Genomic DNA, 22,914 nt, shown 5'->3' on the forward strand with positions numbered 1-22,914 from the left:
CTATAGCTCTAATTCAACCCCTAGCCTGGGAACCTACATATGATGGGGATGTGGCCCTAAAAAGACCAAAAAAAAAAAAAAAAAAAAAGAAAGAAAAGAAAAGAATCTGAATATATCTCTAGTGACAGCTGAGGTTCCTCAACTTTTCTCTGAATATTTCTCCTCTGTCTGAAATTTTACTCCCTTCTTGTGCTTTTTAAATATATCAGGAGTCAGCAAACTTTCCTGTCAAGACCAGATAGTAAATATTTTTGGCTTTGCAGGCCATATGGCTTTTGTCACAGCTACTTAATTATGCTGTTACAGCATAAATTAATACCCCCCCAAAATAGGCATAGCTGATTTGGCCTATGGCCTATAGTTTTACCAACCCCTTAAACACATAATTATTGTAATTTACTTAATATTCCTAGTTCTTCAATGAGATAAGTGGTCCATACAACATAGCTCATCCTAGCTTGGAGCAGAACCCTACCAGAGGGCTTTTAAGAACAAGCATGGCTGATCTGTAATTTGAAATTCTTAGAGTGCTAACCTTCTCTTTCCCAAACTTTCAACAAACTCTTACTGTACACGCAGAGGCTTCTGTGAGTAGGATTTGTGTGTGTTTGTGTGTGTGTGTGTGTGTGTGCGCGCATGTGTGTGAGTGTGAAAAGAGGATAGAGTTCAGTTTAGGAGGTTGATAACTTTTTAGGAATTTAATAAACAATGCTTCTTGTTTCTCTATCAAGTGTCAGAAATAATTGAGAGAGAAACATGACAGACATGAAACCAGAGCTCAAAATATCACTTTCATTAGTGATGTTTGTTGCATTTTATAATATTTTGTTTTGTTTGGGGTCATATGGTTTTTCTTCTTTTTCTGCCTTCTTTTAGATGAACTGAGGATTCTTTCTATCTCTAATATTGGCTTTCGCATTTTTGTGCATTTTTTCTTTTTTTATTTGGGTTAAGTGGTTGCCTTTGGAGAAAGGAAAAACAGTAAACTATAGCCTGCAGCCCAAATCCTTCCCACTGTCTGTTTTAAACAAAGTTTTATTGGAATACAGACATATTCATTTACTTATGTCAATGGCTAATTTTACACAACAACAGCAGAATTGAATAGTTGTGACAGAAAACAAATAGCCTGCAAAAACAAAAATATTTTTTTTTGCGTCCTTGACAGAAAATTTTTGCCAAACTCTGCTCTAGGGTTGACAATATATACCTGCATTCATCACACCCCCCCCATGATTGCAGATTTGTCTTTGGATCCTTTTATTTCTATCATGGTTATGTATTTGTTTATGTATGTTGAATTTGTATAGTAAGGTGCATGCATTTTTAAAATTGTGATTATTTCATTTTATATTGATTTCCTTATCATTATGAAGTGTCTAAATTTATCTTTAATAAAGACTCTTTCTTTAAGGTCCGTATCTTCTGATAAAAGTGTAGCTTACAATTTCATTTGGTTTTTCTTGCATGATATATCTACTTCCATCTTTTTACTCTTAAGTGTTCTGTTCTTCATATTTAAAATTCATCTCGTGTTAACAACACATTGTGAAGTTCTGTTTTTTATCCAGTCTGACAATCTTATTATTTTGCTTAGAGTATTTTGTCTATTTATATTTAATGTAATTACAGATATAGTAGGGCTTGTATCTACCATCTTACCAACTTTTTTTTTTTCCTATTTAAGCCATCTGTTTTACATTACTTCACTTTTTTCTTATCTCCTTGTTGGTTAATCACATATGTTTTTATTATTCCAGTTTACCTCCTATAATTTGTTAGATATAAACATTTTTGCTTTCCTTCAGTGGTTATCCTAGAGGTTATGGCATAACTTATTAGATTCTAATGCAAATTTATGTTTACCCTTTCCCGGATATACTTAGACATTTTAAATTGCATTTGCTTCTTTCCCACCTTTTTTATTAATCTTGTCATATATTTTAATTGAGTACATATTTGAAACTTCAAAAGACATCATAATAACCATTTCTTATAGACAATATTTATTCATATAGCCACATACATATTTACACATATTATTTACCCATATATATACATCCTTCTGGTACTCTTTTTTTTTTTTTTAACCCCTTCTCTTCTTTTTATCCAACCAGAGTCATTTCATTTTGCTTAAAGAAGTCCCTTGAGTATTTCTTGTAAAGAAGGCCTTATTGGTGATTAACTTCCTTTGTAGTTGTTTTTCTGAAAATATTTTTATTTTACCTTCATCTTTGAAGAATTCACTTTTTTATCCTTTGTGTGGCTCTTTAAATAAATTGTTCCATTTTCATCTTGCTTTATCCATTTCCTCTGAGAAATCAGATGTAAGTCATTTGTTTCTTTGAATTTGTTTTTCTTTATTTTGTAATGCTTCTAGAATTTTCTTTGTGTTTAATTTTAGAAGTTTCACACTCATGTGCCTATAAGTGGTTTATATTTCTTGAGGTTTGATGAGCTGCTTAAGACTGTGGATTGATACCTTGTGTTACTTTTAGGAAATGCTTTAGTTTTAGAAAATGCTTTTTCTGTCTCCTCTCATTCTGGAATACCATTTATACATGCCACTTGAGCATTTCCTGCATGTCTTTTATGCAATATTTTTTTCATTCTTCTTTCTTCCTGTGTTTCAGTTTAGGTATATTTTATTGGGTATATTTTATTTACATATTTTATATTCTAGACCATTTACCTTTTTTATCTGCTATGATCAATCTGTTACTAAACCCATTAATTTCAGATGCTGTAGTTTCCCAGTTCTATAGTGTTCATTTATTTTTTATAGTATAAATTCAATTCTTGATTACATTTTAATTCTTTCATCTTTTTTGTCATTTGAAAATTTTTAGTAAACATATTTACCATAATTATTTTAAAGTCATTGCATGCTAGCTGTAAAATCTGCTTGCTTTGTTCCTCTTATCAGTACATATTTTCTTGTCTCTTCCTCTGACTTGTAATATTTATTTCATTCTAGACACTGAACAATTCTGAAGGATACAGATAATATTGTATCTTACCAGAGATGAGTGGTCCTTTCCTTTTAGACAGATAGGGTAAAGAAAGGGGTGAGCTAATTGCAACCAAGATTGTATTTTGGTAAGATTCTATCTTCCTCTGACTTGCTCCTGTTTTTATGTAGTGACCTTCCAGACTTTCGATTGAGAGCCTAGTATATTTCAATTTCTTCAAATTTCAGTGATTACAGGAGACTCGGCTTTGGCTTTCAGAGGCTCTGTCCTAATTCTTCAACCTCTTACTCTAAACAGACTCAAAATTTTGCAAGTATCTTAAAGTGAAAACCGAAAGTGTATTTAAAGTAGGTGTTATCCTGATGGAAAGTCTTCATTTCCTAAACTCTGAAAGACTGTAAGAAATTTTATTCTGTGTTTTAGAAGTTTTGGTCTAGTTTATAGCCTTTTGCTCAGTCCCAGAGCTCAAGAATGGCGCATGGGAAAAAACCTCCAAAATTCCAACCTGTTAATGACTGACCAAAAAACTTTGTGAGCTTTTATTTCAAGAAGAGGTTCTGATCCTCAGTCTGTGCCCAATATCAACAAATTCCCTCAAGGAAAAAAAAAATGGCTTGTGATTGTCAATTCATCTCTAAGCAGTTCTCCACTCTTCAGAATTTTATTTCATTTAATCTTCATAGTTTTCACAGCTCTGTGATGACTTTAAAATGTAATGTTTGTAATTTATCTGACTTTTTCGGTTGTTACAATGGACCTTTCACAACCTACTTTATCTTACTTGAAAGTAGAAATCTCTTGAAAGGCTATTCTTTATTGGTGAGCAAAGTTGATGCATTGTGTTTAATCCAGTGCTCACTAAATATTTACTGAATACCTTCATATCAATAAAGAATACATTTGGCTGCGAGTAACAGAAAGTCTGACTATGGTAGTTTAAAGAAACAAGTGTTTCTCCTGCTCATTTAATAAGAACTCAAGAGTTAGGCAGTAACTAATATTGTTTCAGCAGCTCAATGATGTCAGTGTTGATGATGTCTCTGAAATTCTCTTGGCATTTCCCAAATGCATCTCATCTCAAAGTCACCAGATGGTTACAGCTTCAAATAATATTTCCACATTCAAGGCAAAAAGAACACAGAAGGAAGGGCCATGACAGTCAACTGTGCTTTTTACTTGGAAAACCATTGCTCTCCAAAACCTCTCAACTCATTCCAGATTTATTTGATTGACCAGATTTTGTCATATAGCCACCACCAGCAGTGAGGGAGGGTAGGAAATTCGATACTTATCTAAGTAGGAGTTGATCAGGTAAGGAATAAATGTGACAGGTAAAGAATGATCTAGGCAAAGAAAAAATAAATGCAAAGGACAATCAATAGATAAGACAAAGTCATATCAAACTTTCGGGAGAAACAGAAAACCAACTACTCTTTGAACAATAAGGTCACATTTATTCTCTCACATAATAAGATATGTGGAGGAAGGATGGAGTAGGTTAAAGAGACCACAAAATCACTAAGGATCTATATAATTTTATCTTTCTGTTCTGCCATTCTCAAAGGCTAGCAGCTCCACTCATGACCATATATTTGCTATAGCACCTCTACGCACCATATCTTTACATATCAAATTTCAGAGGTAAGAATAGGAATTGTTCCTGTCTTGGATCCCAAGAGCCCCCAAAAGACTTTCTTTCAGAATAGTGATTAATGCCAATGAGTGGCCTAAATGAACTATTTTGAAAAGGTAATGAGCCGACCACTATTTCTTAGAACAATTAAGATTTATTCCTAAGAACTCCACCTTCTCAAAAGATATCTCCTCTGTAGGACCATTAAATACATTAAGGGTATTTTTACCAAGGAAGAATGGGAGAATGGCTCCTGTAATCAGTAGTGTTTGCTACTGAAATCATGAGACACTCAGGGAATTCAAATAATTCAGTGTGTTTAGAATACAAAGGACAGGGTCAGGAGTGAGGTGAGTGAAAAAGCAGATGGAGCAGAAATGGACAGAACACTGTAAATCAACTATAATAGAAAAAATAAAATTCTTAAAAAACAAAACAAAAATGGGACAGGCCAGATCATGATAGACTTTTTAAGTCACGTTCTGAATTTAGATTTCCTCTGGAAGGCAATAGGGAGCCACTCAACCATGGAACCACTTTAAGCAGGGAAAAGATACAATTTAAGATTTTTATCTTGGAAATAACAATATGGCTTTGTTATGAAGAATGAACAGATGAGACAAGATTGATGACAGAATCATATAAAGAAACATACAGCATGGCTGTAAAGTAATGCGATATTTTCCAAGTGATTTTAAAATGATAATAGCTAATATTTCCCTGAACTAACACACTAGCCTGGTAAGATCTTTAACACTTGAAGGAATTCAGACTTACCAAATTTAAGTAACCTGCCCAGAGTTATGTAGTTAGTACCACAGCTGGGATTTGAACTCAGATAGTCTGTGCTCAGAGACTAGAGGCTTAACCACAACACTGTATTGCTTATTATGTTAGCCTGGAAGTACATCTCTAATAAGTCTTGCATAGCACCTGACTTTAGGTGCTAAAAAGAATTTGCCCAAGGTGATGAGATACCTGTGAGGGGGAAATGTGACTTGGGAGAGCTCTGGGTTCAAATCCTGATTCTGATGCTCACCAGCAGCATCCTTGGCTGGGCTGCTCTCTAAGGTTCAGTTTCCTCATCTCTATAACCAGGGCAGCCATCTGCCTCTCAGGAAAAGTGAAGATTGAATTCAGAGAGACAGTGTCAGCAAAACTTGCTGCACGCAGAAGATCCTTAAAATTGTTTGACCTTGGAAGTTCCCTTGCAGCCCAGTGGGTTAAGGATCCGGCTTGCTACAGCTATGGCACAGGTTTGATCTTTGGCTCGGGAACTTCCACATGCTGAGAGCATGGCCAGAAAAAGAAAACTGTTTGATCTCTTTCCTGTCTTTTGTCAAATATCAGTGCCTATTTGTGAAGCAGACATTCCAGGCCCTGAGATTGCAGAATTCAGAAAGTGAGTGATCGCTGATTACTAATAGCAACGAGGAGAACCAGCACTAGAGCAGAGATTCCAAACAGGGGCTTCTATGAGCTTGAGGGGAAAAATCGCATTTTGGTCTTTGATGACCTCTAAGTAAGAATTAGCAGGTGGTTTTGTTTGTTTTCCGGCCATCAGCAGCAAACCTACATGACAGAATACTTGTGCCTCTGGCCACCTGTACAAATCAGATATTGTCAGCTCATATTTTAGTTATTACCAATATCTTGAATTTTTTTTTTAACCTTCATCACTACTTTGAAAGGACCCATTATTTAGATACTGGTCATAGAATCGTATTGATTAATGAGTTGATAGAAAATTGTGCACATACATTTCTCATCTCTTAAGTTTTCTCTATGTTTTCCTCTCTCATAAATTTAAAAATATTTTGATGACTCAATTTTCACAAAATTGGTCATCCTATGCATTATATTTGTTGTGTCTAAAAACATGATTATGAGAAGACCCTGGACCTTCTTGACTGCAACAGGGGTGATGGCACAGAGTGAAGCACGGCACTAAAGAACTCGGGCAAAGGCGGGAGTTGGGGGGCGCTGGGCAGCATGAAGCCTATCGGTCCAGTACACAAGGCGTGTGGGGGAAAGAAGCCCAGTGTTCTCTCCTGCCTGTGACCCTCAGCCCAGCCCAGGCAGGAAGCAGATGACCCGAGCCTGGCAGCTTCGAAGACTTTTTCCTGAGCATTCTTGTAAAAAAGCAACCACATTGCCACATGTGCCTGGAATTTGATTTCCAAGCCAAGTGTCAGCTTTTCCAGGCTAAGCCTCCCTCAGGTTTTGGCCCAGGTTCTCCGGCTGTCAAGGCCCAGCCCTTTCAGTACCTCAACCACCTGCCAGAGAGAACAGATTCATGGAATTTTGGCCACCACTTCTGAGTCACGTCGTCAGCCGCAGGCTTCCACCTGCAGCCTCGGGTGGCCACAAGGTGCCTGCGGAGACAACCGTGCTGACCCAGCCCAGCAGGGCAGCGTGTCCTTCCCTGTGGGCCAGGAGCCTTTCCACATCGGGCCAGTTTCCTCCTCTCTGTTCTAAAGAGGCATTTTCGTCTCAGAGAGTGAGTCTGAATTTTTCCAATCTTATCTAGAAATCTTAATTTCTCTCCAGTTATTCTTTCTGGAATCCAGTAACACATTTACCACAGGAAATGGTAGAGTGAAAGGCTTATGAAATGGGAGGATATTGTTATAATAGGAGCCCTTGCTGTGACTTTCTTAAATAAACAGGTTGCTAATGTTTCCAGGCCATGGTGCAGCTACTGTTCAGAGGCTGGTGAGACAGTTTTCCTGCTAAAAAAAAAAAAGAGGTTATCTCCTTCCAAGCTCCAGAAGCTAACCCCATTACAACCTTGGTTTGGGAAAGAGTCCCACTCTCCCCTGCAAGATGAGGAAAGAGGGTTAGGCTTCTAGAGATGATGGCCTAGGTGGCATGTGCTGCAGGGATGGGGAAAGCTTCCTGCTGCAGAAAATTCTCTTCCCTTAGCTACACAGCCAGGACCTGAAATTACATCACTATATATATATATATATGAGCAATATGAGAGTGTATATATACATTATATTTATATAGATATATATACACACATACCTAGTACATGTAATAAGTACATGTAATATTATACACATATACATATTATTTATATACATATATATATACATACACATATATACCTATTACATTGTACTTATCTATTATTAAAACTTCTAATGCTTCCATGAGAAAAATACATAAAATTGTTTCAGGTAGTTACCTCTTAATAACTATCTACCTAAACATTTTCAACTCTGAACTAACAGATTATAGATGGTGAAAGAAGACAGAATCATTAGCTTCAGTACTGAGGCTTAGAGAGTCCATATGTAATGAGCAAAAGAGGAATCAAAGCAGACTCTGGAGGAAATGTGCCATTTTTAAAGGGCTGGATTGAGGAGAAAAAGCTGGAGAAGATGACTTCATGGGTCCTAGAATGGTCTTGGGCACACCCTAGACAGTCAAATAGTTATTAAATGAACTACTGGAAAGCAGAATAACAAAACTATTGCTTTGCTTTGCCACTTTTAATGGCCCTAATCTCATCCAACTCCCAACTAAGGGGTGCTGGGTCTTGGGTAAAACTTGATAGGCTCCCTAGAACTGGTCATTTCAAAGCTTTTCAGATCTTTGGGGAACTAAGGGATTATCTATTAATAGGTAACTGACTTGCAAGGGGTCTATTTTTATAACTGTCAGACCCAGAAGTGTCTAAATGGAAAGTAGGAATGAATAAGAATGACATTTAAAACTGGGGGATGGAATAAAGGGGATGAAATAGCATCGTTGCTCATAAGAACAGGAAGGGTACACACAGACCCGTCCACTGCAGGCAGACAGATCCATACATTGTAAGACAGGAAACTACTTCTCTTCCCATTTGCTTAGACTCTTTTGCCTCTATGAATTAAAATCTGTCCATCAGAAGTGAACTTGAACAAGTTTTCAATATCGCAAATACAAATCTTTCAAATACTATGTGAAATAGATGGATGCATGGAGGAAAAACTAAAGAAGAACATAGATTTAATTGAATTTCTACTGAGAACATGGTACAGTATTAGAGTTGACTGGTTTTTATTCATCCCAGATTAATGCAGAATATAAGTATGAAGAATGATCTTTGTATTTTAATATTGGTCGACATTAATGAAGTTTCATCTCTTCCCCTCTAGACCATTTTTTTCCCCTGGCTGCACTCATGGCACATGGAAGTTCCCGGGCCAGGGATCAAAGTGGAGAAGCAGCCATGACCTATGCCATGGCTATGGCAACGCAGGATCTTTAGCTTGCTGCGTCACAGTGGGAACTCCTCCAGTCCAGGCTTATCTTTAGCTTTTATTATTCCAAAATGCTTTGGTGGAATATATGATTTGTTACCATATCAAGTGGATTCAATAAAACCTGACTTTAGATATGTGTACCAAATGCAAACACTCCCCTGTAAGCAAATAGAGACAAAGTTTTCACATGCTCTCTGTGTTTTAGTCCATAAAGAATGCAAAAAAGAAAAAACATTTAAGTGAACTTCATCACATTTTCTTGAGTCCCACATTCACCCATTTATCAACATCATGTCCCTAAAGCAAAAAAGGAAGTGTAATTTTAGTTCCTATGTGTCAATAAATATACACAATCAAACCAGATAATTTCTGAGAACTGAATGAATTATCCAGTTGATGAGCTAAACTCTGTAATTGATAACTCCAGATTTTTTTGGCACATTAGAATAATTACTAATGCAAATTTAAATAAACAATGCAAAGGTCAAAAGGTCCAAAATGTGTGGTAGAAATGTTCCTTCATTCACAGCTCTTGGACACCTTTACTTGAGCCCTAGCCAGAAGTAGTTTCTGTCAAATTTTGGAGGGTTGCTTAGAGTTAGGAACTTAGGGGTTTCCTTTTCCATGTCCTGATAGTTCTGCAAATTGAAAATACTTTGTAATTTCTCTTTCCATGGGTAAATTCAAATGTCTGCTCTTGAAAAGAAAAAAGCAATACAAAATGGAGAATAAGGGCCTTCTGACTGTGGTGTTCAGTACCCTGCCAATTTTATTGCACATCTTTCTTCGAAATGCATTTCACAGTGATTAATGCTGACTTAAAAGTGATTTCATATGGTGTGTTTCTTGATCTTATGATTTTCCAAGATTTATGGATAATTTAATGCATTATTACTAGATAAAGGGGGAGCTGTTTTTTATAAACTCCTGTAGACCAATAATACTGTTTACAATATTTTATCTCCTCTTTGGGACTTTGGGAACATGGGAGTGTGTACAGGGATATGAACAAGTTTACCTTCTAATACTCTTATCAATTGTACAAAAGTGGCAGCACGCAATTCAATTTAGGGGAATTCAATTTATATGTCCTTAATGGAATTAGAGTTTACTGAACTAAAGAGTGGCTCTCACCTCAATTTATTATAATATTTAGCACGTTACTTTAACGTGGACAGAGGTGTTCAGAACAGTGACTCTGTCATTCATCGTTTCAACATCCAAGTGAGATAAAGTCAAGTCATATCCACCTTACTGATGAGGAAACTTAGTCACATAGTCCTGAATTTTTTTTTTGGCTGCACCCATGGCATGTGGAAGTTTCCAGGCCAGGGATCCAACCCAAGCCACAGCAGTGACCTAAGCCACAGCAATGACAACACCATATTTTTAACCCACTGAGCCACCACCAGGGACCTCCCTGAAATGTTTTGCTCTGAGTCCTATCAGTATCAAATTTAAAAATATATTTCTCAGCTAACTGGAAGTGGTCTCACTGAAAAAAGATGTATTTGATTATGTGTTCTGAGTGTTCCAATAAGAGAATGTTTGCAATTTGATCAAAAAGTATTTGGCTGCAGTATATGTATGAGGCCAGGTTGACCTGTGAGTTTCAGCTATTTAACAGTCACTCCTCATTTCTCCTGCTGGTGGGCTAGATGTAAATTATTATTACCAATCCGGAGAAGAGGGGAAAGAGAAATCAGTGGTTTTATTATAATGACACACTCATTTTCCTCAACCAATTCTTCAGAATTTGAGAGGCCTCAATGAAAATAAAAATTCTACTTTTTGGTTTTGGCATGGGAAGGAAAGAAGGGAAATTCCAGTTATTACTAGCCATTTATAAGAGAACATGTATCCAAATGTTATTAATATCTTTAATACAGAGGTTTCAGGAAAAGCAAGTACAATTTTGTCCTCTACTAGGCCCCCATCTCAGTTATTCAGAGGACTTTTTTTTTTCCTTTTTATGGCTGCACGTGTGGCATATGGAAGTTCCCAGGCTAGGGGTCCAACTGGAGCTGCAGCTGCCAGGCTACACCACAGCCACAGCAACACCAGACCCAAGCTGTGTCTGTGACTTACACCACAGCTCACAGAAAAGCCAGATCCTTAACCCACGGAGTGAGGCCAGGGATCAAACTCACATCCTCATGGATACCAGTTGGGTTCTTAACCTGCTGAGCCACGGTGGGAACTCTCCCCAGGGGACTTTTTTTTGAGTAGAATGTGGAATGTAGTGGAAAACTATGGAGGTACCTATGTACCATAGTTTTATTACATTTTTAGAGGCAGAAAGATAGAAATGGAGTTCCACGATACCATTGACCTTTATGAGCCTTGAATAAGTCATTTCAATTGTTTGGGATCTGATATTTTCATTCATAAAGTGAATGTATTGTGCTAGAATCACGTTAAGGACCACTCTCTCTAAAACACTATTATTATTTGCTTTTTTTAGTGTCTTTGATGTGTTTGGGAGACTTTAAGGACAAAAGACATTTATATAACAGCCCAAACACTAACTCCCATGTATTATTCACAGAGTTTGAAGCAGTCTGTAAGGTAGACTAAAGTAAAAATTGCAGGCCAGGATGAGGAATTTATGATGGTTCAAATCAGGCCCCCAAAGTACTTCTTTGAGAAGAGGCAAATATAAAAAAAATAATAGTATTGCTGTCATTAAAACAAGAGTAACAAAAACCACATGTAGTTATAAAAGTCTTTAACAACATACATTCTGAAAAGCCAAATCTTGGGGCAATTACTCCATGAAAGTGTCTCTTTGGACTTTCATTAATGGGTCTTTTTTGGTGATTTAAAAAAAAATTCTTTAACTTTTCTTCCTTGTATTATTTATTATCTCTCTCTTCCTATCACCTTTTTTCTCCTCAAAAACTAGACCATTTAGGGAGTTCCCTGGTGGTCTAGTGGTTAGGACTCAGTGTTTTCGCCACTGTGGCCTGGGTTTGATCCCTGGTCTGGGAACTAAGATCCTGCATCAAGCTGCTTACTATACCATTTGTTATTATAGTACTTTTAGATTTGCATGTTTCCTCATCTTTTTTTTTTTTTTTTTTTTTTTTTTTGGTCTTTTTGTCTTTACTAGAGCCACTCCCATGGCATATGGAGGTTCCCAGGCCAGGGGTCTAATCGGAGCTGTAGCTGCCGGCCTACGCCAGAGCCACAGCAACGTGGGATCCGAGCCTCATCTGTAACCTACACCACAGCTCACGGCAACACCAGATCCTTAACCCACTGAGCCAGGCCAGGGACCGAACCTGCAACCTCATGGTTCCTAGTCGGATTCATCAACCACTGCGCCGTGACAGGAACTCTGCATGTTTCCTCATCTTGATTAAAACATAGAATAGTCTAAGTTTTCTCTTTTTAAAAATTGAAACTAAGAGTTCTCTTGTGATGCAGTAGGTTAAGGATCCAGCATTGTCACTGCAGCCACTTGGGTCACTGCTGTGGTGTGGGTTCAATCCCTGGCTGGAGGAACTTCCACATGGTGCAGCATGGAAAAAAAACAAACTGAAACCACATTTCTCTTTACATTTGTGGCCCTTGATAGCTCATGGGAGTGTTCTCTGCCCTGGTGTTGGGCTGCTCCAGTTGAGTTCCTTTGCACTGCCACATCTCCTGAAACACATCAGACTTCACTATGGACACAAATGGGTAATAAAGAAGGTTCTTTTTCAGCTCCCAGAGTGCTCCAAACAATCAGACTGTGGCATCTTGTTTCTCTTAGAATTTAAGAAAAATGAATAAAACTACATTACTGTTACACTCAGCGTTTCAGAGCTTTATACATGTTGTGTTTCTGCTATGCCCAACAAAAGGCTAATACCTAACTGATTTCACTGGAAAATTCAGTTTTTTAGCAAAACGGATTCATCTAAATGTGGCCTGAAACTACAAAGGAACTGAAACACCAAGAAACAGCCCCTTTTAGTTGAGAAGTACAGATGCCTTTGCTTTTTCATTGGCAAGGGCAATCGTTTTTGCCGTTAGACATTTTATTTTCAAGAAACAGCTGTCCAGTTTGGACCTGTCATTTCTGTGATTGTGATTAGTAAGAGATGTTAGAAACAGTGAAGTGACTCAAAGGAGTAGAGCCTACCAAGGCAGGAAGCCCATAACCCAACTGTAAGAATGTGGGAGGCAGGGGGGATTACTTAATGGAAACTAAGATAATAATTTTCCTTCTGTGAGTGACTGTCTTTACATTTTTCTTTTCTGAATAAAAGTCTATTATAATTAGTAACTACTTTAAGACATAATTCAATTGCTGTGTGGCCAGGGAGTGCATGTTAACTCTTTGCAGGTTCTGGAATTCTGAACAAGTCTGAAGTAAGCAATGGCCTTCATGGCTTTTCAATAATAATGACAATTCCTTCATATTTGTGTTTTACCTTGTATTTTATAAAACTATTATATACCTGGTATAATCTTTTTTTTTTTTTTACCCTGTCTGGTAGAGAATGAGAGTATCTTTATTCCCACAGCACAGATCATTTCCAGCCCAGGAGTGACCCCAACTATCCTGCCTCCACTGATTGCCCCATTTTTATGACTACTATAATACTTATCCTCTGTAAACACAGATAAATGCAATTAACTAGATCAAATTGTTTTATCTGTTAGTCTTTGTTCCTTGAGGAAAAGAATCATGTATTTTATTTCTTATTTATATCCAGTTCTTAACTGAAAACACCATAAATCCTCAATTAACTTTGCTCTTGTCATTTGATTCAACCGAGTCTAAGAAAAGTTGATGTAGAAGCAATCAGCAGGCTGAGTTCTCCATGAAATAATAACCTGGTTCATAGCATTATCCTTCCTTTCCATGAGCCATTTGCCTTTCTCCACTTCTTGCCTGCATTTGTATCAGAACTCTTATTTTTGGTTTAATTGATAAAGTGCTGCACACTATTTATCAGGAACTCTGTTTCTCAGATAAGAAAACCCAGTCTTCCAAAAAGCAGAAGTATATAGACAGACTTGGTCAAATGCTGGGGTAAAGAAAGAAAATGGGGAATTGGTTATTAGAAATATGCCCAAGATGGTGTTTGTTCCAAAGGTAGCATACCATTAATACACACGCAAGGAGTTTCCATCGTGGCACAGCGGAAATGAATCTGACTAGGAACCATGAGTCTGCAGGTTCAATCCCTGGCCTTGCTCGGTGGGTTAAGGATCTGGCATTGCCATGACCTATGGTGTAGGTTGCAGACGTGGCTCAGATCTGGCATTGCTGTGGCTGTGGCGTAGGCTGGCAGCTACAGCTCCAATTAGCCCTCTAGCCTGGGAACCTCCATATGCCACAGGTGTGGCCCTCAAAAGACCGAAAAAAAAAAAAAAAAAAAACACCCACACACACTCACCCACATACACTTTCACTCAAACTGCTGCTAATTGTCTTTCAATATCCATTCTCCTTTTCTCCCCTTGATAAGAAAATGCCAAGTTTTTAGCTTGGTGTAGAAGCCACTGAGAATAAAAACTACACTTCCAAGTTTTCTTTGCAGCTAGGTGTGGCAATGGAAATAAATTTTAGCCAGTGGGATGTAAGTTATCATGTCACATGCTTCTTGGAAGTATATTCTTAAATGGAACACCTTCTTTTACCTGTTTTTGCTCTATGCTGAGCTGAACACAGGTATGATGGCAGGAGGTTAGCACTGGTTTTGAACCACTGTGTGGATTTCACTTGCAAAAAGTGGAGCAAAAAGTAGCAGGAGTCTGAATCCATGACTCAAGGACACTAGTGCTTCCATGGATGACCTTTTGTTGAAATAGAAATAAACTTCTATCTTGTGTAAGCCACTGTTATTTTGACTTTTGTGTCGCCTGCAGCTGGACCTAAATTCAATGCAATCGCTAAAATCAGATCAAAAAGGAAATTAAAAACCAAAGTGTGTGGAGACTTCTAGTTTAAGCTCAGCTATAGAAAAAGTTTAGAGGTCATGATTCCTATCCTTATAATAAGAAAAGTCTGGACAAATAAAAACCAGCGACTTTTCTTAGACCTTTCAGAGAACTGAGATCACAGAGAAAACCACCTCCACAAATCTGGAGAAGCAGGGAGACAGAGGACCTAAGCATTTGCTTACCTGAAGCAGTGCCTCTGGAATGTTAACTAGAAAATTTGATGAATTGCTGGAAGCCAACGGTGGGATAGCATTAGAGTGAGAAGCTCCTGGGGGCTCCAGACATAAGCGACCTTTCTAGGAAGGCCACCAGGCTCTCATAGGGTGAATAAAGTGAGAATGGAGGAAGTTCCCCTGGGCAATGGCAGGGGGAATGGAAGAATAATCATGGTGAACTCCACCAAGACCCTTCTTCTTCAGGCTTAAGCTCCAGGGAGGACACTTCCAGAGCATAACAGTGAAATCCCTTCTCAGTGGGGATTGGGAACTCTATTCCACACCAGTTCACCTAAAAAAAAAAAAAAAAAAAAAAAAAAAAATCCACAATCCATATGGGAGAAGGCTTCAAGGACATAGACTGGGAAGACTAGCATGACCCACTATAGTCAGAGAAGGGATTAGAGGCTAAAGGAAGAGATTTCTATTCTTTGAGGAGGGACAGAAACACTTGCAAAGGCCATGCCCCTGAGACACAGGTCCACTGTGCAATTCAATGACTGAGACTTAATCAGAAGATTAGAACATGTGTACCTGGCCCCCACCATCTGTACACACTTCCTAATACTACACAGATAAACCTCCAGTTAAAGCACTAGAATACAACCAAGAGAACTGCTAGAGACAGATTCTCTCTAAAGAACGGCATGAAGCAAAGCCCAAAGCCAAGAAAGGAGACTGAATAAGGCTGTTATAGGAATTTGAACCCTCTGGCATCCATAGATTCAATAAACATCAAACATAGCCCAAATCCTGGTCAGCTTGACATAAATCCTCCTTATCTATTGCCATATAAAATAATACATCCAGCTATCAACAAAAACTTAAAAGACATGCCAAAAACAGAGTCTGAAGAGACAAAGCAATCATCAGAACCAGACTCAGATATGACACAGATGTTAGAGTTGTCAGATGGAATTTAAAATAGCTATGTTTAACATGTTAAAAGCTCTAATGGAAGAGATAGACAATATGCAAGACCAGATAGGCAAGTCCGCAGAGATAGGAAAACTGTAACAAAAAAACCAAAGGAAATGCTAGAAATCTAAAAGAAAGTAACAGATATAAGGAGTGCCTTTGATGGCTTCATCAGTATATTCCATACAGCTGGGGAAAAAAAATTCAGGTCTGCAGAAGATAGGTCTATAGAAATCACCTAAAGTGAAATTCCAAGAGAATAAGGAATTAAAATTTAAAAAAATAAAAACACATAATAGAACTTCCAAGAGCTGTGAAGCAATATCAAATGGTGTAACATGTGCATAACAGATATCAGAAGGAGAAGCAAAGGAGAACAGAACTACTTGAAGAAATAATAACCCAAATCTTTCCAAAATTTGTGAGAGATACCAAAAGACAGATCCAAGAAACTCTGAGAAAACCTAGCGAGAGATAAATACCAAACACATATGCACACATATATGCAAACTTCTGAAAACACAGAAAAAAATCATAAAATCTTAAAAGCAAGCCGAAGGGTGGGGCAGGGTGGCAGGGGGACTCCTTAGTTAAAAAGGAAATGCCTAAGTGGAGGGTAGGTTTGTCCGTAAATATCTGAGGTGGCAAATAAAACTATACTTTGGCAATTTTTAAAAGCAAGACATGAAAACACCTCAGTCTTTAGTCATGACTGGTATATTAAATTGAATGGGAGTCCTCAGGTACTGGATTGCTGTTGTAAGATCCTGTATCCATCACTCTTCAAGTTTAAAACGCTCATTTATTCTTTAGAACTTCAACTGACTCTCACCTGTTGATGGCATGATCCATCTGCTTTATTTTCCAACTAAAATATTGTTTTTAAACCATGGGAGTCATCATATAGTTCCTATGTGAAGGTCTAAAGGGAACTCATGGAATGGAGTTATTCGTATGACAATTAAGGAACTTCAAGAGGTCTTCGGAAATTCAATAACAATAGAATGTATACTTCCTTCTAGTATTCAACATAGGATAGAGCTGGGTCTGGCTGTGTTTGTCAGAAAACTGGAATAGTTTCTATTTCTTTAAATTATCTGCATCATCTCAGTTAAATAGGCTAGCTCAGAATACAGCAGTAGCTTAGGACCTGTTTATGTAATTATATTTACAGGTTTTCTTGACCTTGAACTTCACACACAGTTCATTGCATCTCCACTTTGTGATCTGAACATCTCCCCTTTTTTGAAAGTGTTTCTGTAAGTTTTCTGCAGACTGAGTGGGAGCAACATCTGACCCATGAAAAAGGTGCCATCCACAAACACTTCATCTGTCATTTAAGGTACCAATGAGCAAAAAAAGTTAGGGTTTGCAGTCTTACACTTGAAAAGCCTTTTTCATTAATTTAAGAATTGGAAAACAACTTCTTGGAAGAGATAATGGAAAGAGCGATTTGTGAACAATGATTTATGCACTGGTGTTCACATATTTAGACTCATAAGGCATATTAAGCAGTAAAGAAATTCTTCTGGCAGATTGATTTTCATCCTAGAAGTGAAAGCTGTACTTTGTCCCAAACTGAATTTATTCACAGAGAACATTTACCAACCGAGAATGTACAAGTTAGCTCACTTGATGGGCTCCAGAGAGACTTGGAGCAGAATAGAGGAATCTCAATGGAATGGCACAGAAAGCAAGAAATGCCTAAGTACGTACCAGAGACTTTTACCTTTATATATAGAAGAACACTCCTCTTTCAAAGAAATCAGAGGGAAAAGGAGTTAACAAACATGATCCTACAAAATGCAGGTTTACATAACTGAAAGGTCATAAAGATGCGAGTTTTTAAAAAGGTAAGCCAGCATTTAATTACCTACTATGCGGCAGATAGTGTGTTTATGTCTGCTCACTCTTCCAACTCTGTCACCAGCCTTTTTTCCCCTTCTATTGAGCAAAGCCTCATCTGAAAGATATGGGGTTTTAACTAGATCTGTGTGCACACTTGGAGCAAAGGGGCAGAAAGAAGAGCAGCATAAGGGCAAGCTGATTTCTGAGTGAAAAAGAGCATATATCCTGTGAAGTGGAGCAGTGGTCAGGAGGCAGGCCTGATAAAGGACAAGCAAGATAGGGCAATGAACCTTGGAAGGAAGACTCTGGAAAAAACTGGGCTTCCTGTCATCGAATCTGAGAAATTACACTCTCAATAAGGCATTAAGAGATAGTGTGATTCCCTATAGACTGAAAATGCAAAGAAGTTATTTGTCTTAACATCCTCAAGGTGGTCTGTGCACAAGGTCTGGAATATAGTGTGCATATTCATAGTTGTCTTACTAGCAAGCAGAGCATAGATGGAGAAGAGGTGTACCAAGGCCTAGAGCTAGATGTCTGGGTTCAGGTCTAACCTACCTCCTGACTCACTCTGGGATCCCAGACAGCTTCCCCAAGTCTTGATACCTATTTCTTTGACTGTTCAGTGAGGAGACTATTATCTACCCTCAAGGTGTTTTAGTGGGCTTCAACAGAGAGCCTCGGGTGTTCCCGTTGTGGTGCAGTGGAAATGAATCCAACTAGTAACCATGAGGTTGAGAGTTTGATCCTTGGCCTCATTCAGTGGGTTAAGGATCCGGCATTGCTGTGAGCTGTGGTTTAGGTTGTAGACATGGCTTGGATCCCATGTTGCTATGGCTGTGGTGTAGGACAGCAGCTACAGCTCCGATTTGACCCTTAGCTTGGAAAGCTCCATATGCCTCAGGTGTGGCCCAAAAATGCAAAAAAAAAAAAAAAAACCCAAAGAGGCTCAAATGAAGTATGTAACCCAATTTCTGGAAATTAGTAAATGTACAATAAAAATTAACTGCAAGCACACATATACACTGAGTTCTCCTAACAAAAAAAATGTGTGTGTATATAAATATACATACATATATGTGTATGTGTATATACATACATATATATATAATTGTATGTTTGTGTAGAGATAATGATATGCATATATGTCTGAACACTGAGTTCTCCTAACAAAAATTCTCACTTTAAATTACCATATATAATCATAACTATAATCAAAATAATCATACCATTTCACAATTGATTTTACTTACTTATTTTTTGGTCACCTTGCTGTACATTAATTTCCAGGATTAATTTATCTTATTACTGGAAGATTATACCTTTTGATCACCTTCATCCATTTCCCCCACCTCTACCTCTCACCTCTGGCAACCACCAATCTTTTCTCTGTATCACTGAGTTTTTTTTTTTTTTTTTTGATTCCATGTATAAGTGAGATCATACAGTATTTATCTTTATCTAACCGATTTCACTCAGCATAATGCCCTGAAGATCCATCCATGTTGTTGAAAATGGCAGGATTTCCTTCTTTTTAGGGCTGAATAACATTCTATTGTGTATATATACCACATTTTTTATTCAGTCATCTGTCAGTGGACACTTAGGTTGTTTCCATGTCTTGACTATTGTAAATAATTCTGTAATGAAGATAAGGGTATACATATCTTTTTCAAGTTAGTGTTTTTGTTTCCTTCAGATTGATGCTGAAACTTGGCCTCTGTGTACTGGCACTGAATTTAATCTCACACCAACTGAATCTCTGAGACAGAGTTTTGGGTGAAGTAGAAAAGAATAGCTTTATTGCTTTGCCAGGCAAAGGCGGTCACGTGGGAGTTTGTGACAGAGTGCAGGGGGTGGGATTGCCAATAAGATCAGGCCTGTGCAGGACCCTCAATCTAAAGATCATCTGGCCTCAGGTGGTCTTGGGATGGGCTTCTGTGCTTTTCAGGGATATCAAACTGTGACCTCTCTGGAATGAAGAATGCTTCATCAAGTAGTTAATATCTTCCAGTTATGGGGGTTTTAGTTCTACAGAAGAACTCGAAGATATTGTTCTATATATTCCTTGAGGAGGAACTAGGGCCCTGCCCCAAAATTGTTTCTTTACTACTCCTCCCCTTGCCTCTGCCTCCCATCCCTCCCCTGATTAGCAAGTATTTGAACCTGAACCTGCCCTTCAGCATTCAGGAACCTGAAAGATGCCTATTTCCTAAAAACAAGAAGCAGGAGATACAGAAAGGCTTTTGTGCCCAGGGTCCTGCTTGGTTTCAAGGTGAATAATCCAGAAGTGGAACTGCTGAATCAGGTGATAGTTCTATTTTCAATTCTTTGAAGAACCTTCATACTAGTTCCATAGCGGCTGCGCCCAATTTATGTTTCCACACGAGATGCATAAGCGTTCCCTTTTCCCACATTCTCATAGACACTTATCTCTTGTACTTTTTTTTTTTTTTTTTTTTTGTCTTCTTGCCATTTCTTGGGCCACTCCTGCGGCATATGGAGGTTCCCAGACTAGAGGTCTAATCGGAGCTGTAGCTGCCAGCCTACGCCAGAGCCACAGCAACGCTGGATCTGAGCCGTGTCTGCAACCTACAACACAGCTCACGACAACGCCAGATCCTTAACCCACTGAGCAAGAGCAGGGATCGAACCCGCAACCTCGTGGTTCCTAGTCGGATTCGTTAACCACTGCGCCACGATGGGAACTCCGTATCTCTTGTACTTTTTGATCATAATGATTCTCATAGGTGTGAGGTGGCATCTGCTTGTGTTTGTGGGTTTTTTTTTTTTTTTTGCATTTCTCTAATGATTAGTGATGTTGCACACTATTTAATTTATTTCATGCCACACCTGCAGCATGTGGAATTTCCCCAGGTCCAGGGATCACACCAGAGCCACAACAGTGACAATCCTGGATCCTTAACCTGCTAAGCCATGAAGGGACTCCTTAAACACCTTTTAATGGACCTGTTGGCTATTTGTATGTCTTCTTTGGAAACTGTCTTTTCAACTCTTCTGCCTGTTTTTAATCAGACTTTTTGTTTGTTTGTTTGCTATTGAGTTGAGTTGTATATAATATTTCGGATATTAATCTCATCATATATATAATTTGCAAATATTTTCTCTCATTTAGTAGATTGCCTTCTCATTCTGTTGATGGTCTCCTTTGCTTTGCAGAAGCTTTTTAATTTGATGTAGCCCCACTTGTTTGTTTCTGCTTTTGCTTTTGGTGTCAAATCCAAAAAATTGTTGCCAAGAACTTTGTCAAGGAGCTTACCACCATTGTTTTCTTCTAGAAGTTTTAGGGTTTCAGGTCTTAAAATTATGTCTTTAATCCGTTTTCAATTGTATATGGTGTAAGATAGGAGTCCAGTTTTTTTCTTTTTTTTCCAATACCATTTATTGAAGAGACTTTCTTTTCCTTATTTATATACTTGGATTTTCTAATTAATTGACCATATACATGTGGGTTTAATTCTGGGTGCTCTATTCTGTTCTATTAGTCTATGTTTCTGTTCTTATGCCAATATCACACTATTTTTTTTTTTTTGGTCTTTTTTTGCTATTTCTTGGGCCACTCCCACGGCATATGGAGGTTCCCAGACTAGGGGTCCAATCGGAGCTGTAGCCGCTGGCCTACGCCAGAGCCACAGCAACGTGGGATCCGAGCCTCGTCCGCAACCCACACCACAGCTCACGGGAACACCAGATTGTCAACCCACTGAGCAAGGCCAGGGATGGAACCCGCAACCTCATGGTTCCTAGTCGGATTTGTTAACCACTGCGCCACAACGGGAACTCTACACTATTTTGATTACTATAGCTTTGTAATGCAGTTTGAAATCCGGAAGTGTGATGTCTCTAGCTTTGGTCTATTTCCTCAGTATTGCTTTAGCTATTTGAGATATTTTGTGATTCCATATAAATTCTAGAATTGTTTGTTCTACTTCTGTGAAAAATGCCATTGGAATTTTGATAAGGATTGCATTAAATCTGTAGCTTCCTTTGGGTAGTATGGACATTTTAATAATATTACTTCTTCCACCCCATGAGCACAGAGTGTCTTTTCTATTTGTGTCTTGTGTCTTTAATTACTTTCATCAATGCCTTGTAGTTTTTAGTGTACAAGTTTTTTACCTCTTTGGTTAAATTTATTCATGGGTATTTTATTCTTTTTGATGCAATTGTAAATGGGATTATTTTCACAATTTCATTTAGAATTGTATAAATAGGAGTTCCCATCGTGGCTCAGTGGTTAACGAATTTAACTAGGAACCATGAGGTTTCGGGTTTGATCCCTGGCCTTACTCAGTGGGTTAAGGATACAGCGTTGCTGTGAGCTGTGGTGTAGGTTGCAGATGCGGCTCAGATCTGGCTTTGCTGTGGCTGTGGCATAAGCCAGCGGCTACAGCTCTGATTAGACCCCTTGCCTGGGAACCTCCATATGCTGCAGGTGTGGCCCTAGAAAAGGCAAAAAGACAAAAAAAAAAAAAAAAAAAAAAAAAAGAATTGTATAAATAAAAAAATATAACTAACTATACTCTTTCATTTTAAAATTTATTAACAAATCACCTATAGCATGTACCACCCTTGAACTAGGGACATAACAATGTAAAAGACAGATAAGGTCATTGCTCTCATAGAATGTACATTCTTATTCTCATATTGAAGTGTCCATGTTAAAAATAGCAAGGACCAGAGTTCCCATTGTGACACAGCAGAAATGAATCTGACTGGGAACCATGAGGTTGCGAGTTTGATCCCTGGACTTTCTCAGTGGGTTAAGGATCCAGCATTGCTGTGAGCTGTGGTGCAGGTTGCAGATGCAGCTTGGATCCCAAGTTGCTATGGCTGTGGCATAGGCCAACAGCTGTAGCATGGGAACCTCCATATGCCATGGGTACAGCCCTAAAAATCAAAAAAAAAAAAAAGCAAGGTCTGGTCTTGCTTAACATTCCTCAAAATAAAAATTTATTTAAAAATAACATTTTAAAACATGTAAAAGGAAAGAACAGAAAGGAAAATTACACTGTGACCTTTTTTTTCCAGTGGCTTAGTTTTGGTTGTAGAGAGTTAGGCTCCTTGGTTGGTGATTTCCTTTTTTTTTTTTTTTTTTTTTTACAACATCA

At 38.1% G+C, this 22,914-nt stretch overlaps 1 pseudogene; it reads left to right on the plus strand.

Moving 5' to 3' along the window:
• LOC100623346 overlaps window positions 1-22,914 on the plus strand; it is a 172,671-nt pseudogene that overhangs the window by 13,765 nt on the left and 135,992 nt on the right.

The sequence above is a fragment of the Sus scrofa genome, chromosome 4 (genome assembly GCF_000003025.6).
Source record: "Sus scrofa isolate TJ Tabasco breed Duroc chromosome 4, Sscrofa11.1, whole genome shotgun sequence".
NCBI classification, from domain to species: domain Eukaryota; kingdom Metazoa; phylum Chordata; class Mammalia; order Artiodactyla; family Suidae; genus Sus; species Sus scrofa.